Raw genomic sequence first — 24725 nt, 5'->3', positions numbered from 1 at the left:
AATCCCGGGGTGACAAAATGTGGGATGTGCATAGGGACATATTGTTCTTATATGGGTTTTGTAGTCAGACCATAAAAAAACCGCCAATATATGGTGTTATATAGAACATATTTATAATATCCATCAAGAACTGTGGGGATAGAACAAGGAGTAATGGGTTCAAACTAAGAGGGAAATTTAGGGTGAGAAATGTGGAAGGAATTCCTCCCTGTGAAGGCTGTGAGGGGCTGGGCTGGAATTCCCAGAGCGGCTGTGGCTGCCTGTAACTTTGGTTTTGTGTTTGAGATGTTCTGGTTTTTTGAAATTTTTTTTTTTTTTTTAGAGAATTTTTTGTAAACAAGAGACATGTTTTTGTAAACTGCATCTGTGTTTTCATTCCTTTTCCTAAGAGAGACTTCTTCTTGATGTCCCTCTGGTCTGATGAATGTGATTGAAAGAATTTGTCTTTGTTTCACCAATCAAATTGGTCTGTGTAAAAGAGTATAAAAAAGAAACACATCCCAAAAATAAAAAAGTCATTTTCAGCCTGCTGAAACTCAAAGTCTGTGTTGTTGTGGTGTAAAACAACGTCAGCTGCCCCTGGATCCCTGGCAGTGCCCAAGGCCAGGCTGGACATTGGGGCTGGGAGCAGCCTGGGACAGTGGGAGGTGTCCCTGCCATGGCTGGGGTGGCCCTGGTTCATTTTTAAGGTCCTCCCAACCCAAACCAATCCATAATTCTACATTTTTTTTCCCCAGTAAATGGGAAAATCCAGGTGCAAGGCTGAAGGAGTCTGGGATCTGTGCTGGCAGGAGCTGCCTCTCCCCAAAGCAGCACAGAGAACTTCGCAGAGCTCAGCTCCAGAGCTCTCCAATGCCGCCATCCATGAATAATAACGGCGCGGCATTAAAAAAGAGGCCGGGATTATTCTTCTGAAAGTGTTGCAGCCTTCTTGAAAAATGACTGTTATTTATTTGATCGTCCCCCGAAGATTCCTTTGTCACAGGCTATTGTGTAAATTTGTGTTCAGACAATTCTGAAAATGTTGAATTATTCACTTGATTGGCCTTAATGTCTCCTGCTGAAACACCTCAATATGCTGCGATTATTATCAATATACGGCGGGCTAATAAAAGTGCGGCAAAAATAACTGCAGCTGGAATTTCTGACGGGAACGGATAATTTCCTAACTGCTCAAACATTAGTAGTTAAGAAAGTTAAGATAAGGGTAATAAAGCCTCGTGCTTCAGGGCTTTGCAAACGGGGTTAGGAAGTAATTATTTTAAATTCTTTTTTCAGTGTTATGTAATTTAACTCTCGTTAATAAAAGACCCAGTTTTGAAAGGCAGTGAAAGATGGAGCTTGGAAGCACAGGAGATTTAAAATGGAGAAGCGAGTCTTCAGCCTGCTTCAATGCTCTCCAAAAGCACCCTCCAGACACTTATTTGCATTTTCTAACTCCTGTGTTAAAACACTTTTTCTTCCCCAAACGTTGGTGTATTGGAACTCCGGCATTTCCCTGCCATGGAGGAGCGTTCCCTCATTTTCCTGGCATTCCAAACACCTTGGTTGGAGGTGCTGTGTTGGATTAATTTGTAGTTTCTAAGTGTCCCTGGTGACTTGGAGCCGTTTGGAGGCTGGAATGAGGTGATATTCAATGTCTCTTTCCATGATTCCTGTGGCTGTTCCCTGCACATTCCCAGGGGCTGGAAGCACAGGGAATCTCCCTGATGTGAGGAATGACCCCAAGGTTGTGTCCCTGGGCTGGCTGTGCGGGAATCAGCAATGTGGGGGGAAAATTCCTGCACATCCCACAGGGAGAGTCCCTCACTGGGCCCCTCTGCCCATCCTGGTTCCTCCAGGACACTGCCAGGGACAAAGGGCCAGACAATCCATGGGATTGCAGATCCTTTTCCCAAAGGCACTTTCTCCACCAGCTGTGCAAGGCTCCATCATTCCCACACCATAATGTCATTCCTTCTCCTTATTCCCAGGGCCTAAAGGGGCTCCAGGAGAGCTGCAGAGGGACTGGGGACAAGGCCTGCAGGGACAGCACACAGGGAATGGCTTCCCAGTGCCAGAGGGCAGGGCTGGATGGGAGATTGGGAACTGGGAATTGTTCCCTGTGAGGGTGGGCAGGGGCTGGGCTGGAATTGCCAGAGCAGCTGTGGCTGCCCCTGGATCCCTGGCAGTGCCCAAGGCCAGGCTGGGACAGTGGGACAGTGGGAGGTGTCCCTGCCATGGCAGGGGTGGCCCTGGGTGAGATTTAAGGTCCTTCCCACCCAAACCATTCTATATCTCCATGATGTTTTATCTGCAACACAGTTTCCCGTATATTTGCTGTATCCATGTTTTTTCCCCTCTTTCCTATCTTGCTTTTTTGCATCTTGTGCCAACAGTCACACACCAGGGAACAGCTTTACCTAAAATGTTTCACATCCCTCTGCGCCCCTGCCTGGGTGATGATCCTGAAGATTTATTATCATTTCCAAACCTCCCGTGGTATAAAATCCCCTCCATTCCCACGTTCTCCCCAGTCCTTGTGTCCCTCTCAGCTGGTTGTCAGGGCCCTTTGGAACACAATCCCGGGTTTCTGTGGTCAGCCAGATCCACGTGGTACAGCTGGGGGATTTCCTTCTCTGGCTGCTCCTCCTCCCATGGGCTGAGACCCAAAACTTCCAGTCCCTTTCTCCTTCTCAGGAAAGTTGGGATAAAGGATAAGCCATAACTTTGCTCTTTTCCCACAGTCCAGGAGCACTTCCCTGGGATGCCCCTCCCTTCTCAGAGTCACCGGGGTGTTTCTGATGGAAGAACCCTGTATCCTGAATAATTGAGGAACAGCCCAGAAGCCTTTCAGGAGCCGAATGGAAGAACCGCCTGTGAAGGCCCCACCCCAGTGACTGCAGGGCCAACATCACTCCCCCAGTTGGGAACAGCCTGGGGAGGTGATGGAGCAGCCGCTGCATCCCGTTCATCCCGTTCATCCCCTTCATCTTCTTCATCCTCGTCATCCTCTTCATCCTGCTCCCCTCTCCCTGCCCCACTTCCCACAGCGCTGCCCGGCGTCAGGAGCATGGCATCAGTTAAAGCAACTTGGGTGCATTCCCAGGGAAAACTGCGCTAAATCCGCTCGTCCGTGAAGAGTCCCACGTGTGCAGGGAACGTGTGCAGGGATTGGGAAATGTGAGCAGGGAGAAGGAAATGCGTGCAGGGAATGTGTGCAGGGAACAGGGAACGTGTGCAGGAATTAGGAAATGTGAGCAGGGAGAAGGAAATGCGTGCAGGGAATGTGTGCAGGGAACATGGAATGTGAGCAGGGAAAAGGAAATGTGTGCAGGGAATGTGTGCAGGGAACAGGGAATGTGAGCAGGGAAAAGGAAATGCGTGCAGGGAATGTGTGCAGGGAACAGGGAATGTGAGCAGGGAAAAGGAAATGTGTGCAGGGACCAGAGAATGTGTGCAGGGAATGTGTGCAGCAAACGTGTGCAGCAAACGTGTGCAGGGAATGTGTGCAGGGATTGGGAAATGTGAGCAGGGAAAAGGAAATGCGTGCAGGGAACGTGTGCAGGGAACAGGGAATGTGTGCAGGGAGCAGGGAATGTGAGCAGGGAACGTGTGCAGGGAGGAATGGGAGCAGGAGATCAGGAATTCTGAGCCATTCCTGCCCCTGCGGGAGGTGTGAAACTCCAAACCCTGCCGAGTGTTCTGGCCTCAGCTCCCAGCTCAGGGAGGAGTCCCCAGGGGGAGCTGGATTATCCTGGAGGAATAAATGTTCATCCGTGGGGTGTCTGTACCACCCCTGGCTGGTCCTTCAGCTGAGTGTTCCCTGAGAGCGACGGAATTGTTGGGCTTGGAAAAGGCTCCAAGATCCTCAAATCCAACCTCATCCCACCCCCACCATGGTCAGCACTGACCCATGGCCCCAAGGACACATCCACAGGTTTTTGAGCATTTCAGGGATGGGGACTGATGCCTTGGGAAGGCTGAGCTGGAACAGAGACTGGGCACAGCTGGAGAATAAAGCAGGGATTTATTGAAAGGCCTCCAGGATCCACCTTGGGCAGGACAAGAGCCTGGCCAGGGCTGCACCCAAGGTGGACCCAAAATGGTCACAAAATGGACAAAAAATGGACAAATGGTCACGAGGTCTCACACTTTAATCAGGTTTGGTCCATTTGCACATTGGGGTTTAATTGTCCAGTTCCAGCTCCAGGCTGTGAGGTCCCATCCTGCTTGTTCCTCCCTCCAGCCCACCCTTGTTTGTGCTTTTGGGGCTGAGAGTTGTCCTTGGTGTGCAGCAGGAGAAGGATTTGTTTTGTGTCCCTGCTGTGTGCAGAGCTGAGTGACACTGACTGTGAGCTCAGAGCTGCACCCCTGGGCAGCACAGAACCTGAAATACATGGAAGTTGAAACTCAAGGCATCAGGACTCTCCCACTGCCCCCACCAATGCCTGACCACCCTTCCAGGCAAGAAATTGTTCCTGAAATCCAACCTGAACTTCCCCTGGCCTGGCCCTGACTGGGTCATCTTTTTGTTCTTAGAGATTGGGAAAGAAATTTCCTGATCCTGCTTCTCTTCCTGCCCTTGAAGACCTCCCATGCAAACACCAGCAGCAGGGATCCACCTTTTTGTGTGTTAAGGAAGACTTTTTGGAGGAAAATGAGAACTAAGAAGGTGTGAGGAGGGTGACATTATTAATTCCTGACTGTTGAATCCGTAGAGTTTTTGTATCAGTTTTCAGGACTCCAAGTTTTCTCCCAGAGGTGACCTGTGGAAAACTCTCAGTAATTCAACAATTTAAAGTTGGACTTGAACAAAACCCAGATAGTGCAGCACTGACACCGAACTCTGCACAAGCAGGACCTGGACAGAGCAGCAAATTCCTGCAAGGATTTAAACCCGTCTAGGTCAGTCCTACTGCCAACGAGAGGAGAAAATTCTTCACCTGCAGAAAGTGTTCCAGTCAAATAAATCATTAAGAGCAGAATAATTCTCCCCACCCCAGGGGGATGATTATCTTTGGTTCTGCCTTTCTTTGCCTGTTTTGCCTCAGATTACAGGAGATGGCTGAGGGGCATTTCCTTCCCTTTGTTTCCCAGCTGTGCTGAGTTCAAAACCGCTGCACTTGAAAAGCTCACCCAGAACCTACAGAAGTGGTATTTCCAGTCCTTGGAAAGAAACTTTTTGAGTTTTTATTCTATTGAATGAAATAACTGAGATATCAACCATTAACAAGAGTAAAAACCTCCCCAAATGTCCCTCAAAACCCCAGGTCAGGGCTGTGATATTCCAGCTTCCAGGGTTGGGCCTAAAGATGTCATTGCCATGCTAAAGCCTCAGGAATCAGAACTTCCTGAACCGTTTTGTGGGACATGGATGAGGAGGAGCAGATGAGGGATTTTTTTGGGGCGTTGCACTCAAGGTTCCCCATAAAAAAAAAAAAAAAAAAAAAAAAAAAAAAAAAAAAAAAAAAAAAAAAGCCAGACAGAAAAATCCACTTCTGGCTGTAAAAGAAGCAGTTTTATCTCCAGGGATGTGTGGGGACAGAGCAGGAAATTACATTGTGGGGCTGTTTTTACAATCAGGGTTTGGTTGGAACAAGCCTGGGAGATCACAGGGGATCCCCAAATATCCACAGCAACTGGGACTGACTGCAAACACTGGAGTCACTAAGGGGGGTTTTAGTAAAACCCAAACTTTGAAGGTGTTTGAAGGAATAAGGGCTGGAGCAAAGAGAGCACCTGCATGGATGGGCCATCCCTGCAATTCCAGGTGGGATTTCCTAATGGAGAATTCCACATTTACCCCACAGAGGCACTTCTCATCCTTCTGTGGGGAAGCAGCAGGTCAGCAGCTGCTCTGGACACAGACAATGTGGAAGTCAGGAGTGGTTTGGGTTGGAAGGGACCTCAAACTCCTCCCATCCCACCCCTGGCATCTCCTGATGCCCAGTGAGGAAGGAAATGCCTCACTCTGGAGCAGAAAAGCTGGGAAAGCCACTGGAGTCACCTCATTCCAGCAGCTCCAGTACTGGGTAGGGGAAGCAGCCACAGGCAAAGACTGGGTTTGAAAGGGACTCTCCACTTTCTCTTTTTCTCCTGCATAATAGAACCAAGATGGTTTTATTCTGATTGCAATTATTATTTTTCCGCCAGGATGCCAATGGTAAGAGAGCTCCTGCAAAAATAAAATCCTTGTGTTTGAGTGCCAGAACAAACCAGCCCTGAGTGCAAACTGAGGCTTTGTGAGACTCCTCAGCTTCTCCCGGGGGAAAACGTGTCTCAGATCAAAGCTTTTCTCCCATGTGCCATCAGCACATCCCAGTGGGGTTTGCCTTTCCCTCCCTGGAGGTGACAGCCATGCCCTTGGGGTGGCAGGAGGTGACAATCCCAGGCCAGCAGTGGCTCCTGAGCCCTCTGCCTGCTGCTGTTCCAGCTCCAGGCTGATCCCAGGGCTGGGAAAATGTGGATGTCCTAAAGCTGCCTCCATCCCCGTGGTGTGTCCATCCCCATGGTGTGTCCATCCCCCATCCCCATGGTGTGTCCATCCCCCATCCCCATGGTGTGTCCATCCCCCATCCCCATGGTGTGTCCATCCCCCATCCCCATGGTGTGTCCATGCCCCATCCCCATGGTGTGTCCATCCCCATGGTGTGTCCATCCCCCATCCCCATGGTGTGTCCATCCCCCATCCCCATGGTGTGTCCATCCCCCATCCCCATGGTGTGTCCATCCTCCATCCCCATGGTGTGTCCATCCCCATGGTGTGTCCATCCCCATGGTGTGTCCATCCCCATGGTGTGTCCATCCCCCATCCCCATGGTGTGTCCATCCCCCATCCCCATGGTGTGTCCATCCCCCATCCCCATGGTGTGTCCATGCCCCATCCCCATGGTGTGTCCATGCCCGTGGCAACAGCTTCCCCAAGAAGGAGCCTGGGAAGGGCTCAGGGAGGGAGGCAGGGCTGGGAGGAGGTGACACCACGGCCACAGCTGGGAGGTGGCACCTCTGTGACCCCTCTGTGACCCCACAGGGCAGCTCTGCCCTGTGCTCTTCACTCAGAGCCACACCTGGGGCTGCCCAGCACCCTGGAGGTGTCTGGGGACACCTGGGAGGAGCTTGGGGACACTCAGGTAGTGTTTAAGGACACTCTGGAGGTGCTGGGGACACTTTGGAGGTGTTTGAGGACACTGGGGTTTAGGGACACTCTGGAGGTGTTGGGGACACCTTGGAGGTGTTTGGGACACCCTGGAAGTATTTAGGGACACCCTGGAGATGTTTGGGACACCCTGGGGGTATTTAGGGACACTCTGGAGGTGTTTGGGACACGCTGGGGGTATTTAGGGACACCCTGGAGGTGTCAGGGGACACTCTGGAACATTGTTCCTCCCCTTCAGCCAAGCAGCTGAAACAATTCTGTTCCTTCCAAGGGAGATTCAAATAAATGCCCAAGTCACTCGTGATGGAATCCTGAAATCCTGAATCCACCTGAATCTGTGCTTCAGTTTCCCAGTTCCCGCTGCCTTCTTGTATTCCCGTGGCAATTCCCCATCATTAGTCGCAGAAAAATCACATTTCACCATTAGGTTGTTCCTGGGTGACTGGGAGGAGCATTTGCTGCTTTGCTTTAGGGTTGAAGCCCCACTTTGCCTCTGCTTCCATCAACCCTTAATTACTTCTGTTAGAGGAGCAGCAGGGATTGAGCAGTGCTGCTTCAGAGAGTTCCCTTCCCTTCTCTCTTTTTTCCCTTTTTTTTCATCCTGGCACCCAAACAGCTCCCTTTGGAATTCCCAATCCACTGACTGGGAATTGTGACCGTAGCTAAAGGGCTGGCAGTGCAGCTTTGGGGTCAAACCATTGGGTTCCAGGCCTTCTGCCAGTTTTTAATCATTCTGAGTCCTGTTTCTCCGTTATCAGACAAGGATGAGCTCGGTTTTCCAGGTTCATGGCAAGAATTCTGAGTGATGTGTTCTCCTTGTCCCACTTCCAGGTACAGCCCATCTTCCATGGAACAACTCCAGCACCGCTCTCATCCTGCCGGGAATTTTGAGCCCGTGGAGCCTCAGTCCATCACTGCAAGCTTTGCTCCCAGCAGGGCTGAGGGGGACAGTCCATCCCTGGGAGCCCCCTGGGGGTGTCACTGTCATTCCTCACTGGAAGAGGGGACAGGGAGGGAGAGGCTCCTCCTCGAGGGGCCGAGCACGAGGAGCAGGCATTGCTCAGCTCTGAGCTGCAGCTCCCATTATTCATTCCTGATCCATGGCTCTGCCCAGGCTGGAAGTGGAGAGGAGGCCGTTCGGTAGCTGCAGGGAATATTTATCCAGGGCTAAACAGATGTTGTGCAAACGAAGCCGCCACTAACGAGCCAGCGAGAGACGCCAGATCCTCAAAGGCAGAACAGCAGCGAGAACAGGGGGAGGCTTTAGTGCCAACCTGAGCGTGGAAAACATCTCCAGCCTCCTTTCCTGAGGCTGGAAAACGTATCCCAACCTCCTTTCCTGAGGGTGGAAAATGTATCCCAGCCTCCTTTCCTGGGGGTGGAAAACATCTCCCAGCCTCCTTTCCTGAGCACAGAAAGCCTCTCCCAACCTCCCTCCTGCTGTCAGATGGATTTCCAAGGAGACCTCGGGATCCACCCCCTGTCCTGGGCCTGTCCGGACAACCCAGGCAGCTCCAAGGATGTGCTCCTGCCCTGTGGGATCCCCCAGCAGAGCTCTCAGGAATTTCTGCCGAGCTGAGGAACCAAATCTTCCCGTTTTGTTCAACTCAAATCTCTCCCATCCACCATTTCTGAGACCTCCTGGTTTTTTTTTTCCCCATTTCTCAAATGTCAAGTAGATCTTTTACAGCAGCTCTTAAGAAGATAAAGGGGATTAAAGGATCATTTTATCCTATTTAAAATTAGCTCTGAGACGATAGGAGTAAACAGGAACATTTTAAAGGATGTTAATCTCGGCTCTTTTTTATCCCCCCCCTCTCCTTTTCTTTTTCTTCTCTGCCAGCAAAATTTCACTTTGCTGGATGTGTTCCCTTTTGAGGGTGAAATGATTGCAAAGAGGCAAATGCTGCCACCCTTTCTCCTCACTTCAAAAACCAAACACAAAATATCACTCCTGATTGCAATATTAAACATTAAGTTTAAATTGGGCTGTCAATCATGGGCTTAGAGTTTACGGAAAGAGATGGAGGGAATCAGAGGGGAACAAAAAGGTTTTGGGAAAGGGAGGGAGCCTGTCCCTGTTTGTGCCCCCCAGAAAGTGAGGCCGCAGCTTGTTAGCAGCAGAATAATGGAGATAACATTGTTTAAAAAATCCCCAAGCAGCAGAAATTCGAGCTGTGGAATGTTCGGGGGGATTTCAGGATAAGCTGTCAGGAGACAGAGTCAGACGTGGTAACATCTGATGGTTCCTCACGGCTCAGACTCACAAAGTCAGCTCCTCGGTCGGTGTTGGTAACCCAGCACAGCCCACAAGGACATCAGTCCATCAGGAACCAGCACCTCTGATATCAAACCTTGGCAGCTTTGATAAACTCGGGATCAGGGCTCCCTCAGGTGCTCCAGAGCCTGGCTGTGAGCTCGGGCTGGTAGGGAGAGCCCCCCCTCCCCAGAGCAGCCCCCACGCTGTTCCTGCTCCTGCCAGGCTCCAGCAGATCCAGCAGACAATTCCTGGATTCCAAAAAACGCCAAGCATCAGCTCCTCTAAAGCAACTCTCATTTTCCTGGAGATTTTACAGACCCCAGTGGATCCAGTGTCACAGCTCAGCTGGACAAATAAATCCGGCCAGAAAATCCAGCTCGGCCAAGCCTGGTTCGTTCTAGAACAAGTCCCTGGGCAAGCAGTGATGGGATGGATTTGAGGTGACACAGGGGACCCCAGCCATTCCCACTGAACCCTGAGTGCTGACACATCACTGGGCAGAGCTGGGGGGTGCTGGGACCCCAGCTGTGTCAATGCACCCCCACCTTGGCAGGTGTTCCCTTATTGGGAAAGGGTTTGAGTTACACCCCGGATCTTATAAGGCAAAGAAGCAGAATCCTCGATGCTCTTCTCACAATAATGGGCCAGGTTCCAGGACAAAGGCACCTGTTGGATCCTTGAGCTCTTCCTCAAGACCTGTAGCTATTTCTATTGGGCCAAACCCCCTCCTGGATCATTACATATTTACAGGAGAGCAGGGAGACCCTTGTGGGGGGGCGCATTCCTGGGGTGTCCTTGCAGGTGTAAGGGACCTCCCCAAACCTTGCATGGCTTATTGCTCTTTTGTTTCGCACGGTCTGTTGTTTTTGTCTTCATTAAAACCCTTTGCTTTTCCAAACACCTCCAATCACGCCGTCTCCCTGTGAGATTGTGGGCAGCCCTCAGAGGTGACGCACCTGTGGGGAGGCTCATGACATTCTGGCCTCCCATAAAATGCGTCACCCCAACCACCCCGTTGTCTGAGCCCGGGGGGTTTGGAACCCCCTGTAAAAGGGGGAGCCCTAATAAACCTTTGCTGTTTGTCTCACGCTCAGTGGTGACCCCAGTCGTGGATCTGTTTCTCCAACCTCTGACCCCAGGTAACAGCCCAGGACACTCGGGGATCAGCCACGGGCCGTGCCTACAGCACAGTGTGCTCAGTGTTTCCTGAGGTGCCCTCCCAGCAAGGCCTTGCCACGGCCTCCAGAACACCCCCCCTTGCTTGGGACACGTCTGGAGATGTGGAATCCAGCCCCAGTCCTGAGGGGTGACAGAGGGGGGGATCACAGCAGAGGAGCTCTGCTGGGGTTTCAGCAGGCTCTGAATATTCAGGAGGAGCAAAGTCACCTCTGGGGGTTTAGTTTTGGGTGGGTGTGAGGGCAGCACGAGCTGCTGCTGTGGCAGCTTTTGGCTCAGGTACTGATCAGATGCTTCCTCTCCCAGAGTGTTTAAGAGTTGTTCGCTCTTTGTTTATTCCCCTTAATCTAAAATAAAAGTCACAGAGCCTTCAAGTGCATGTTTTACTCTTTGTTTGAGCAACATAATAAAGAAAAACAATTGCAAAGGCAGGCAGTGCATTCCACTTCCAAGCTTTCAAAGGATTATTACCAATGGCAGGAGAGAAGGGAATTACAGCTTTGGAAACTCAGGGGGAAATACTGGGACAGCAGCTGCATTAAAGAGCTTCCCTCGTCTGTGAGCTGCACTAATTATGTTCATTTAATAGCAGACAGGAAAATATTGACAAACAATGCAGGAATTAAATGGAATTTCCAGCCATGGTGCAGCTGAACCTCTGCTGGAGCCTCTGGAGAGGGGCTGAGCACTGGGGTTGGGCTGGGATGTCCTGCGCCAGAGGCAAGGACCTGCCAGAGAAAGGGCAGTTATTCCATGGATGGAATGCCTGGGAAAGGGCAGTTACTCCAGTGATGTTCCAGCATGGAAAGGACAGTTATTCCATGAATAGAATGCCATGGAAGGGGCAGTTATTCCAGTGGTGAACATGCCAGGGAAGAGTGTCTGGACTCAGGCAGAGGGTGCCCCGTGGGCCCAGCGTGGCTCCACCACAGCCCCTTGTCCTGCAGTGAGATCCCTCCCTCCCTCCCAGCATCTCCTTCCAGCACAGCCCAGCTCCCTCTCTCCCGCTGGGGCTGTCCCGGGTCTCCAGGAGCCCCATTCAAGAGTAGTAGGGACATCAGGCTGAGCCTCTCACCAGGAACCTCTCCTCTCCTCTCCTCTCCTCTCCTCTCCTCTCCTCTCCTCTCCTCTCCTCTCCTCTCCTCTCCTCTCCTCTCCTCTCCTCTCCTCTCCTCTCCTCTCCTCTCCTCCCCTCTCCCCTCCCTCCCCTCCCCTCCCCTCCCCTCCCTCATTAATAAGGATCATCAGCTGGATGAGAGACACTCTCGATTAACAGGACAATATCCTGGTTTTCTGGGAGAGTCCCCAGCTTTGATGCCCACAGAAGTGACACAGGATGTTCTGGAGGCTGTCAGAGAGAACAGAACCTGGCTCATCAGGGCCTGTCACCAGCCAAGCTCCAGCCCAGCCTCTCCTGGAGAGAAGCTGAGATGGAAAGCGAGCGAGCTCCAGGCAGCACATCGATCCCACAGCCTGGGCCTGCCAGATAAACACTTCAGGAAAAGCTTCCAAAAGTATAATTTGGACATCCATTATCTCAGCCAGCCCAGCAGAGCACACAGCCCCGCATTCCCAGGGTGCTTCCAGAGGGGTTTGTGGCCCGAGTGGCAGCGCTGCAAAGCCCAGATATGGGATTGGGAAGGGATAAAACAATGGAGCAGGGAGAAGGAGCAGCCTGTGGCTGCAGCAGGGTTGGCTTTGAGGCTGGGGCACAATCAGAGTGGTTCTCCCCTTTTCTTCTGCTCTGAGTTGTGTTTATCAGCCTTGCGGAGATCTGAGCTCTCCTTTGGCTCCTCTGAACAGATATGGTGTTTTTATCTTTTTTTACAGAAAATAAACCCAAGCACAAACCAGAGGATAATTCCTGGCAATGCCCCCTGCTCCTCCCGGTGTGCCCATGGCCGGGCTGGGCCCTCCCTGCGGACTCAATCCCAGCCTCCTGTGCTCAGCTCTGGGGGCACAGGTCCCTTTCTCCTGGCATCCCAGCATTTCCCCAAAAGCTGCTCAGAAATCCGACCCCAATGAGGTTTTGCTGCCCCTCTGAGATGGGCTGGGGTTGTTGGTCACTGCTGCTGCATGAAAGGGGGACAGACAGAGGGACAAACGAGTGACAGGGGGATTGAGTAAAGGGGGTTGGAGGTTTTGGAGAGATTCTCCCATTCCTGTTTCCTGGGGGTGGACTGGGGGGCACCAAGGGCAGCCCCAGCAGCCATTCCAGCTGTGCTGAAACTGGTCTGGCCCTCCCAGGTCTGTGGTGGAGAAGCAGAGAAGAAGGATTATAAGGCACTGAAGCACCCAGGCATGAGGGACCATGGAAATAATTTCATTCCACTCCTGCCATGACTGCTTTCATTCCACTCTCCCAGGCTGCTCCAAGCCCCATCCAACCTGGCCTGAGACACTTCCAGGGATCCAGGGGCAGCCACAGCTGCTCTGGGAGAGCATCCAGAGATGCCTGAGGCCGTGTCCCAGGCTGGCTGAGCAGGGAGCAGCACAGCCTGGATGCAGCTGTGTGCAGAGAGCTGCATCTCAGACAGAAACAACTAAAAAATGGGGCTGGGAGCCACCTCTGGAGCATTTTGGTGTCCCTTCACTGCCTGTCCAGCCCTCATCAGCACAGCCCTGCAGGCTCTGTGTCTGAGCACAGGAGCAAACATTGCAGTGCTCTGATGAACCAGAGTTAAACTGAACTCTATTGGATCAAGCCCATTTTCACTGGGAATGAGCTGCTAATATGGTTTAACCATCCGCTGGAGAAGTTAATTTGGATTAATTTCCCTGAAAACTCCCAAGTAAGGGAGTCCTGCATCACCAGAGGCCTGGGGAGCATTGGCAGAGTGACCTCTCCATTAACCCAGTGTCACCATGCCCTGCACTGCTCCTTCTCCAGCAGTTTTCCCTTTCTGTGGGACAGCAGAACACCACGAACACTGAGCTCTGCTCCAGCCGTGCAGATGGATCTGAAATCACCGCGCCCACCGCGCCAGGCTGGGGAGGTCTGGTGCAACAAGTACCTTGCCCATAATTGGAAATGCCTTTAATACTCCATTGACTGATTTCTTTATTGCTCTTTGATGAGGTTTAACACAGAAAACACCGTCGGCCCAAGCTGGGCCCTGCACTTTGAGAGGGGCTGGATGCTCCAATTGAATTACAGTCATTGCTCTGCTTGTAGCGCTTCTCACGTCTCCTGGTGACAGATGGCTCTGCAAATGACAGCAGATTTGTGTTGCATTAGGACACTTAGCCAGGAGATCGATATTGTCACACGCACCTCTCAGAGAAGGCGCCGAGCCCGCCCGGCTGCCGGGGCTCAGTGGGATTTGGGGAGCACGAGCTCTGCGGCAGACAGATGTTGTGTTTGGAATAAAGCCTCATCGATTCCCAAACAGCCCTGCTGGAAACCGAGGAGCTCTGGCTGGCACACTGCACCTCCTCCTCTGCGTGGCGGCATTTTTTGGGTGCTGCCAGGGCACAGCACCGAGGCACCTCCTGCTCCCCGCACTGCCCGGGCACGGCTCTGGCTCCATTCTCCATTGCCCTCTTGTGGCTCTGGAGCAACAGCTCAGCCGAAAACCTCCCCAGACCCCGACAATCCCTCCGAAATTACAGCCTAACGCACTGGGGGAGGCTGCCCGTGTCTTAGAGGAAACACAGAACATTTCCAAAAGGGTTTGTTTTTGTGTAACCCCTTCCCCCTCCCTCTCACTGTTCCATCCTTCCCCTGATCCATTGGCATCATTGATCCCATCCAGGAGTTACTCTGGAGTTCAGGCTCTATTGATGATTTGGGTGCTAATGGGTCTTTCCCGTGTAGGCAGCGATGCATAAAAAAATGTGGTTTAAACCTCCTCCTTATGGAGCACTGATTTGGTGCGATTAAAAGTGGGTATCAGGCTTTAGTTATTCACTGCTGGGTGCTCAGACATCATCACAGGAAACACTGGGAATGAAGTTCCCAAAAGTGCTGGTTGCGCTTGTAGGGTGAAAATGAGCACAGGGTTCGTGCCAGGCTCTGGGTTCACTGAGGGGAAGATTTCTGCAGCAGATACTGGGGAAAATCCTTCCCTGGGAGGGTGGGGAGGCCCTGGCACAGGGTCCCAGAGAAGCTGTGGCTGCCTCTGGATCCCTGGAAGTCTCCAAGGCCACGCTGGAATTCCCTGGGACAGTGGAAGATGTCCCTGCCCATGGCAGGGGTTGAATGAAATAATCTTTCAAATCCTTTCCAACCCAATCACTGTGATTCCATAAACCCAACCACTGTGATTCCATGAGCCCAACCACTGTGATTCCATAAACCCAACCACTGTGATTCCATGAGCCCAACCACTGTGATTCCATAAACCCAACCACTGTGATTCCATGAGCCCAGTCACTGTGATTCCATAAACCCAACCACTGTGATTCCATAAACCAAACCACTGTGATTCCATAAACCCAACCACTGTGATTCCATAAACCCAACCACTGTGATTCCATGAGCCCAATCACTGTGATTCCATAAACCCAACCACTGTGATTCCATGAGCCCAACCACTGTGATTCCATAAACCCAACCACTGTGATTCCATGAGCCCAATCACTGTGATTCCATAAACCCAACCACTGTGATTCCATAAACTCAACCACTGTGATTCCATAAACCCAATCACTGTGATTCCATGAGCCCAACCACTGTGATTCCATGGTCTCTGGGGAGGCAGAATGGGAATCCCAGGAGGGAGTTCCTGCCCTGCTGGAGGTGCTCCTCAGGGTATGGAGAAGACATGAAGCACTTTTGAGGTGGAATTTGTGCCCAGCCCACCCCATGTCTGTCTCAGCTGCCACTCAGGACACCCACAGACAGGGGCTTCACCCCAATGTCACTGTCACCAACCTTAACCCCTCCCTGGCCTCACTGCTGTCACTCCTGTTCCCAGCAGGGCCACTGGGACCCAGTCCCAGGCCTCCCCTGCTCTGTGCATGCTCAGCTTCAGGAGCCTTTGGCACTTAGAGAGGGGAAAAATCTTATAAACCCTGTTTGATGTAGAGCAGCAGCTTCATGAATTGCAAAACTGCTTTACAATCTGGGAATTACAGGAAAATCTGTTCTGGTTCGGTGCCTCTGTCACTAAAGCTCCCCACGTGCCCCTTGCCAAGGCAATTAAAGAGTGAGATCCTGAAATCATCAGGTCTGGGCCAGTCCCCACCCCTCTGACTGAATATTTCATCTTCCAGAGCAATTTAGGAAGTTGGAGGGAGAGTCGGGAGTGGAGGAGGTGTGTTTGTCAGGAGAAAAAGCCCAAAGAAGCCCAAGCGGCATCTTCCTTCTGGTATAAATCTCCTCAGTTTAATTTCCTCTGCTCGGAGCGTGGAGTGGAAGGAAAAACCACAGCAAAGCCTTGAGGACAGAGAACTCCTGACCCGGCCCTGCCTTGTCATCAGTCTCCGGCCCCAAAGTCCCCGTTAGAGGCTGGGCTTTGAAGAGCAATAAAGAATGTCAGGCTGACAAATCTGTGCCATCAGCAGAGACCTCCTCTGCAGTCCACAGGGTGATCGCCCAGCTTTATTGCCCCTCTCTGGGCTGGGAGCTGGGGTCTCTGCTCCAGCTCAGAGAGAGGAGCCAGCTGATCCAGGGGAGCTCTGTGCCCAGCCCAGCTGTCACTCCAGCATAACGAATTTGATTGGAAAAATCTTCAAAGGTCAATGACTGACAAAATCAAAGCAGACTGCTAGGAAGGGAGGAAAATATAAATGATGGCATTGACTCAGGGTAATAGAGACACAAATGGATATCAAATCCTGGATATTAAACTTCAGATTCTGCCACAAAGTGATTTCAGGGTGTGGAGATGCACAGCAGCTGCTCCAAACACATCCTGGACTGTGGCAAAGACACATCTCAGCCAGGACAAGGACGTGTATTTATTTCTATGTATTTCTGTGTATGTATTTTTCTGTCTTGTATTTCTGTGATCACTCTGAATTTCTGATGCTTCTGGAAAAGTGAAATTCTGCAGGAAAAGTTCCATGCTACCTCTTGGTGAGAATGATGGGATCATTATCACTTCTATTTGTTCCTGAAGCCCCCAAACAATAGCCAGGACAATCCAATACACAGGGTTCCCTTCTTCCTCCTGGCCTTGAACTCCCAGAATCCCGGCATGCATTCATGTGGGGTGAGAAATCAGATGGATGTGATAAGGGGGGATCTTCTGGCTCCCCACAACAGGGCTCCCCGACAGGAGGTCTGGTGAGGTGGAGGTCGGGCTCTGCTCCCAGGGCACAGCACCAGGAGGAGAGGAAAGTGTAGGTTGGAAGTGTAGGTTGGATACTGGGAAGATTTCTCCACAGAAAGGGTTGTCCAGGCCTGGCACAGCCGCCCAGGGGAGTGGTGGAGTCACCATTTCTCCGGGGATTTAAAAATCTGTGGAAGTGGCTCTTGGGGACACAGTCAGTGCTAGAAATGGCTGGATTCCATCTCAGAGGACTTTCCCAACCCAGTTCATTCCAGGATATGATTCCTGCTGAGTGCCCTCTTCAGCTGGGACAGCGCTGCCCTGAAGGAATTCTCTGCTCTCCTCACGCGTGTGGGAAAGTGGCCTCCAAACGTGAATAAAATGCCTGGAAATGGCCGGGCCTTGTGTTTGTTTTGGCGCTGCGGCTGTGCCCACCGCAGGAGCTGCCCCTGCCAACCCCGGGCGGGGCTGGCTCACAGCGTGTGCCCGGGATGTGCCCAAAGCGCCAAGAGCCAGGCTGGGCAGGGCCAAGGCTCAGGGCTGCATCCAGCAGCACCTTCGGCATCTCAACAGGAGCTTTTCCCTCTTCCCAAGCCTTTTCCACAGCGGCCCAGCCCAGCCCTGGAGCTGCTCTGCCCTGCCAGGGTGATTTCAGCGGCAGGTTTTTGGGTTTGTGCAGGCAGAGAGCTCACAGCAGCCCCTCAGTATTCCCTGTTCACTTCTCCCAGTGCCATTCCCAGCAGTCATTACTTCATCCAAAGGCATTGACAGATTTGTCCCCAATATCCCCATTTCTGCTCCACGCCTGGGCCTGGCCGTGCTGGGGACTCTGCTTGTGGTTCACATCTTGTATATTTATATAATAAACTGTGTTTTGTGTGTATCTTTATGTGTTATACTTCATAAGTATGGATGTACTACAAAACCAGGCCTTGTGGAGAGGTTAAAAAGCATTTTTGGGCCATTCTGAGGGATATTTAAGCAAAAACAGCTCTGCACCGACTGCCTGCAGCCCCCCAGGAGAGAAGAGCTTGCAGAAAAATTAGATTGGCAAGAATTTGGTGGAAAAGGCTGGATTTTGGGGCCTGATCCCCATGTGAGCACAGCCCATGGCTGAGGGAGAGGAGAGGCCCAATTAGGTGAGTTAAGTACAATAACAGCGAAATGCTGCACACATTCCACTGCAATAAAAATGATAATGATTCTACTGAAAAATATCATTACTTCACACTCATTTAATTCTGGAAATCTAAATTCACAAAGGAAACAAGAAGCCCTTTAATCTCAGGGTAGATAAATAGCCCAATTTTATTCCTAGTATTATTTTTTATTCGTTTCCAAGACATTTTATAAGACTTCAGAACACGAGAGCTTGGTTTAATTAACATTATCACATTAAAAAGCACAGCCAAAAATTTCATGGCATTTTAATTGAAATATAATACTGTCTCACTTCATTTTTATTCTTTTTTTTCTGCATCGAGCACCACGATGAGAAACAGAGTCTGCACTGATTGCTGGCCTGGCCGTGGTGGATTAGCAGAGAGAGGTTATAAAAGTGGCCATTTGCTCGGCCTGGGCAGGGGGGAATATTCCCATTTCCTTTGTTCCCACCCTGAAACGATGGCTCTGCCTCCGCAGGTGATGCCAATTCCATGCAAATATTTTTTGGACGGAGGTTTGTGCACCTGCTGCCCAGGATAAAAAGGCGGCTCCGTGCTCCAACAAGCCCTTCCAGCAGAGCACCTTGGAATATGTCACGTCCTGGCTTTTGGCAACAGGGATCCAGCTGGGAGCTTGTGCTGGAAAAACGCCGATATTCCCCAATATTCCCTTTTTTCAGAACTCTGGGAATGTTGCTGGCATCTCAGGGGAAGGAGCAGAGCTGGAACAGCAGGGAAACCACGGAGTGGGGCCTGTCCCAGCTGTTGGGATGTGGCAGGAGGTTGTTTGCACAGATTTTGGGATTGGCAGGAGGTTGTTTGGCACGGGATTTGGGAAGGAGCAGAGCTCAGAGGGTCCATGCCACTCACTGACCTTCCCTCTCCTGTGCCAGCCCTGGGAATCAGAGCTGACCATCCCATTTGCAAAGCTGAGGGATTTGATGGGATGAGATTTTGCAGGCTGCCCGTGGGGTTTGGGCACCACAATCTTACCAGGCTGAGCAGGAGCTGTGTGTCCCTCTCCCTCAGGCAGGGAAAATGAGAATGACCCTTCTGGGGTTTGCTCAGGCCCAACCTGAGGCACCTTCCCAGGGCAGGGAACGGAGCTGGGGAAGGGTCTGGAGCCCCAGGAGAGGCTGAGGGAGCTGGGAAAGGGGCTGAGCCTGGAGAAAAGGAGGCTCAGGGGGGACCTGGTGGCTCTGCACAACTCCCTGACAGGAGGGGACAGTTCCCAGTTTTCTCAGCTTTAGTTCTGTACTCAGTCCTTGGGAAGCAGAATTCCAAATGGAGAGTTTCACTCCCTGGTTTACCAGCTGGCAGAATTCCTCCACTGGATTTCCCTGAGGCTGTGGGCAGCATTTGGAATTTGCAGTGGGATCCCTGATGGTCAGAATGTTTCTGCTCAGTGTCCTGTCACTAAAAGCTGCTGTGCTGCTGCAGCCAGCTTCTCCTAGGGAATCACACTGAGCTTGAGGACGGGGATGTTTCTGCAGCTGGAGAGGGAGTAAGTGCTGGAAAGAGAGAGATGGCAGGAAAAAAAAAAAAAAAAAAGAGATTTGCAAAATTATGTGTCAAGAAAATATCCTGGGTTTGTTCTTCGGCGGAAAGAAAAGAGAATTTGAAACCGCTGTGGAACGAAGTCAGGGTTCATTTCTTTCCTCTGGACAGAACCTGGAGAGCTCCACTGAGGGCAGTTTCCCACCTGATGCTTTAATCCATCCTTACCCTTGACACAATTTCTTTTCCCAGCCATCCATAGCAGAAATCTTCCAGCAGATAATAACATTTTCTATACTGGATCAATACATTGGCCTGTGCTCATTGATCTGAATAACTAAACTGCCTTACAGGAGCACCGGGACTTGGTCTGGAATCTAATTATAAGAGTTTGGTGTATATACATATATATGTATTAAAAGTCCATGTTTTTCTGTATTTGTGTGTGGCCACACAATTCCTGAAGAACTGAGGGCCTTGAAGAAGCACATTTGGGAGGCCTGTGCTGCTCTCCAGATCTGCTCATGGATGAGGTGACCTTACCCACGTCTGGCTGGCACAGGGATGGGCTGTGTCCTGTCCCTGGGATACAAAAAGCATCTTTAATGAATTGCTTGGGAGCGTTTTGCACCGTGCACTAGCAACGATACCCTGATAACTGCGCTTATAAATTTATATTTCTCTCTCAGAGCTCTCAAGCTCTTGGCAATCACAAGAAAGGACAGATCTGAAGGCCCAACTTCAATTCTCCTTTTTGTTCCCGCCTGTCCTAAATCAATAGAGATATAAAAGTTGGAGATGAAAACAAATCATGGCCGTGCTGCAGCTTTCAGGGGGAAGCACCAGCTACAAGCAAACAAATCAATAAAACCTCGTATTCTTGGACCTGGGCTTGGGTTTGGTCAATAAATGCTCAGTGTTCTGCAGTTTTTCACAGCAGCCTGCAGGTCTCTGCCAGGCCTGAGCCGGGAATTTGGGCAGGGAATGACATGGGGGCTCCACTTTTAACTGTGTTTCTCAAATTTAATGTGGTTTGCTTCTGACTAGAGAATTTTTGTCTCCCCAGCGGGTGGGAGCAGCCAGAGCCCAATGCCAGCACAGCCGCCTGCAGCTCCCTTTGTGCAGTTTGTTCCTCTAAAACAGAAGGACTCCCCTGGTAAGTGTGTCCTGCATAGTTTCAGCTGGGAAGGGTCATTGATTTCAGCAGGCAAACAGAAAACAAAGCAGCTTTGAAGGCACAAATGTGAGTGGGTGGATTTGGTTCAATCCCATTGAATCCTGTCGTTAATGCTCAGACCCCAGTGAAGAAAAACAAATCTTTATAAATGCCCAGCAAAACCTCACCTCAGAATTCAGACCCAGGATGGGAGAGGCTGCTTTGGTCTCTGCAAGGAGGAGGATGAGCTGGTTGGAATCCAGGCATGATTCAGATGGAATTTTCTTAATGAATAATAAAGGAAAAATAACTCAACGTCCTTCCTAAACTGAGACACCCAGAGCCGGACACAGCACTCGAGGTGTGGCCTGACCAGTGCCAAGTCCAGGGGCAGAATGACCTCCCTGCTCCTGCTGGCCACACCATTCCTGATCCAGGCCAGGAGCCATTGGCCCTCTTGGCCACCTGGGCACACGGCTGGCTCAGGTTCAGCCGGCTGCTGACCAGAACCCCCAGGTCCCTTTCCTCCTGGGCACTGTCCAGCCACACCGTCCCCAGCCTGTGACGCTGCAGGGAGTTATTGTGGCCAAAGTGCAGGACTCTGCACTTGGACTTATTAACTTCATCAGACCTTGCTGAAGTCCAAATAGAAAACACCCACAGCCCTTCCTTAATACCTGTGTGGGCAGGGCAGAGGCAGAGATTATCTAGGGGTTAATAAAGGGAGGAGACGCATGTGGACACAATGTGTCCAGCTGCCATCCCAGCCTCTGCTGCTCCCCAGTGACCTGATAAGGTCAAGGAGTGATTCCAGGGAGAGAGGAATGGCAGGAGAGGATTCCCCCCCCCCAAATTTCCCTGCCAGGGTTGTGGTGGAGCTTTGCTAAGCTCCAGGGGTGCCTTAAAGCTGTGCCACATAGGGTGGGAGAACCGCTGAGCTCAGCTCTGCTCATATTGGGGTCACTTCAGTGCTGAGACTGGACATGACCCCTCTGGAGCCAGGCTGGGAGAGCTGGGGGTGCTCACCAGGGAGAGCTCCGAGCCCCTGGCAGGGCCTAAAGGGGCTCCAGGAGAGCTGCAGAGGGACTGGGGACAAGGCCTGCAGGGACAGCACACAGGGAATGGCTTCCCAGTGCCAGAGGGCAGGGCTGGATGGGAGATTGGGAACTGGGAATTGTTCCCTGCGAGGGTGGGCAGGGGCTGGGCTGGAATTGCCAGAGCAGCTGTGGCTGCCCCTGGATCCCTGGCAGTGCCCAAGGCCAGGCTGGACACTGGGACAGTGGGAGGTGTCCCTGCCATGGCAGGGGCGTGACACAAACACAAATCTGAGCCACTCCTGCTGCTCCTCAGCTGCTCCGGGCGCTGTGACCCTCCTGCCTGCAGAGCACCTGCCAGCCCCAGCACTGTTTGGGGCACAGCACAAATCCTGGGGCTTTGGGGTTTTCCCAGCCAGCCAGTCTGGGTGAGAGAGGCAGAACACAGAGCAAGGAATGCCTGGGTAAATCCAAAAGGATGTTCTCCTTCCCCACCCCCCTGCACATCCTGTGTGCCTGGGAGACCCCAGATAAACCCACTGGAGCCTCTGTCCCTGTCACTGCCCCCTCAGCCACATTGGTTAATCTCAGTGCTTGTTCTGCAGTTGTTTATGATTTTTATGATCTGCAAATTTGCAGCTAATCATTCAAACTGCCCAAATCCCCTCAGTCAGACAAACACTTTGGATTTATTGCGCTGCACATTTTCAAATGATTATTTGATTCATATTTCCCCTAATGTTTTCAAAGCTTCATTTTTAATTTTCAAATTAATGAGAGCTGACAAGAATCACCCCACCCTCTGCTGTAGCCACGGTGATTGATGGGTTTGTTGAAGGCAAAACCCTTTCACATCCCTTGGAAAATTCCAGAGCCTGTGCAGCAACAGTTGGATTTTCTTCTGCGAGGGTCACTGCTGAGAGACCTGGATATGTGAATCCACTAAACATGAGGAATATCCAGTTCCCAAGGACTAAGCCAAGGCACACAGCATCTCTCTAAGTGTCCTTTACCCTTTATTAATTGGGAGGCCAAAGGAGGCAGCTGGGACCTCCTTCCAGGGCTGCCTTCAAGGCCAGGGATTGATCCCTCTCCCACCTTGAGCAAGTGCAGAGCTCCTTGGGAGGATTTTTATTCTCCGTGACAAGCACTGGTAGAACATTAAAGTGAAGTCCAACAAAGCACTCAGAAAATAAACAGAATTAATCTCTCACTTTAGGTCCTGAACAGGGACGAGCAGCTCCATCTGCCTGAGACTTCTCTGGAACCACAGAACATTTTGGGGTAGAAAAGACCTCCAGGATCATCAAGTCCAAGCTTTGACCAGTCCCACCTCGTCCATCAGTCAGTGGCCCCTTCCAAAGGAGGAGATTCTGCCCCAGCTGAGCTTGGCTGGAACGGCAACAGCTCCTGCTGGGGGAGCTGATTCCTCCCCTCCGGCTTCACAAAGCTTTGGTGGTGGTGAGCTCACGTTTGCACACCTAAAAATAAATCCGTAACTTAGTGCAGAGGAGCCCCCCTCAGAGGGATGTGTTTTACATATCAGGGCAGATCGAGCTGTGCTCTGGGCAGGGCAGGAGCAGGGAACTCATCAGCTGAGGGGAACGTGGCAAGAGGGGATGTGACATTCCTGGATAACCCCTCCTGCACATCCCTGCTGCTCTGGGGCTTCCCAGAGGTGCTCCTTCCCTCCTATAAAACCAGAACAACAAAAACTGGAACATTCCACTCCCTGGAGCTGGGCTCCTGCTGTCCCTGGCTCCATCCCTGCACCAAACCTGGTGGGGAAAAGAGCTCCAGGTGTGGTGGGGAGGAGGAGGAGGAGGAGGCTGCTGCTCCAGAACTCTGCTCATTCCCTGCCTGCTCCCAGTGCTGGATGGGCCCTGAGCAGCCTGGGTGACTTTGAGCAGGGAAACACGCGGTCCTGGTGGGTGGCTCAGGGATTTATGGGCTGGGGAGCGGGCCAGGGGAGATGGATCAGTTGGGGATAAATCAGTGTGGAGCTTTCCATCATCCCCTCGGTGCTGAGAGCCCAGCGTTGCTGATTTGTGGCAACATTATCCTGCCATGATTCATCTGCAATTCCCAGCCCTTCCATCACCCTCCCAACACTGCAGCCGGGCCTGGGCAGCCTTTGGCTCCTGGCATGGGACACCCCAAACCCTGCTCTGTTTTCCTGGGCGCTGCCCCCTCATCCCACCTCTCCTGTGTGTTCTCCTTGGCAAGCACAGGGATCAGGAACAGCCGAATTTCCCTTCCCTGGGCTCCAGGAGGTGCCTCCATGGCCATTCCCAGCCTCTTTTGGGCCCTCTGAAGGGCACCACAACCTTCTGCTCTCCCAGCTCCTGCCAGTTCATCTTCACAGACCCAGAGCTTTTCAAGAGCTGCTCACAGACTTTGAGAACATAGCAAGTGCAACGAGAAAGGAATTCATTTCAATAGAAATCCCCTCAGTGGCGGTTTCAGAACTGGGAATGGAATCCAGTCCACCAGTGGATGTCGGATCATCCAGACTGGACTGGTTTTCTGAGACAAAATGAGTGTGGAGCGTCCTGGTGTCAACACAGAATTCCAGAATGGTTTGGACTGGAAAAGCTTAAATCCCACCCAGTGCCACTCCTGCCAGGGCAGGGACACCCCCCTCTGTCCCCAGTGTCCAGCCTGGCCTTGGGCACTGCCAGGGATCCAGGGGCAGCCACAGCTGCTCTGGCAATTCCAGCCCAGCCCCTGCCCACCCTGGCAGGGAACAATTCCCAGTTCCCAATCTCCCATCCAGCCCTGCCCTCTGGCACTGGGAGGCCATTCCCTGTGTCCTGTTGCTTCATCCTTTGGAAATTGTCTCTCTCCATCTTCCCTGTCAGCTCCTTCAGGTCCTGAAAGGCCACAGTCAGTCACCCTGCTCTGTTTTCCAGGCTGAACAATCCCAGCAGAGCTGCTCCATCCCTCTGATCATCCTGGAGCCTCCCCTGGACTGGCTCCAGCAGCTCCAGGTCCTCCTGATGTTGAAATCCCCAGGGCTGGGGCAGAGCCCCACTCCCTTTCCTGCTGCCCACTGGGATCAGGGCATGGGGGATGTTATTCCT

Source organism: Chamaea fasciata, unplaced genomic scaffold (genome assembly GCF_029207755.1).
Source record: "Chamaea fasciata isolate MVZ Bird 193981 ecotype frontalis unplaced genomic scaffold, bChaFas1.0.hap1 SCAF_26, whole genome shotgun sequence".
Classification (NCBI taxonomy): Eukaryota; Metazoa; Chordata; class Aves; order Passeriformes; family Sylviidae; genus Chamaea; species Chamaea fasciata.
The sequence above is the reverse complement of the archived record's forward strand: the minus strand, read 5'-3'. Positions refer to the sequence as shown.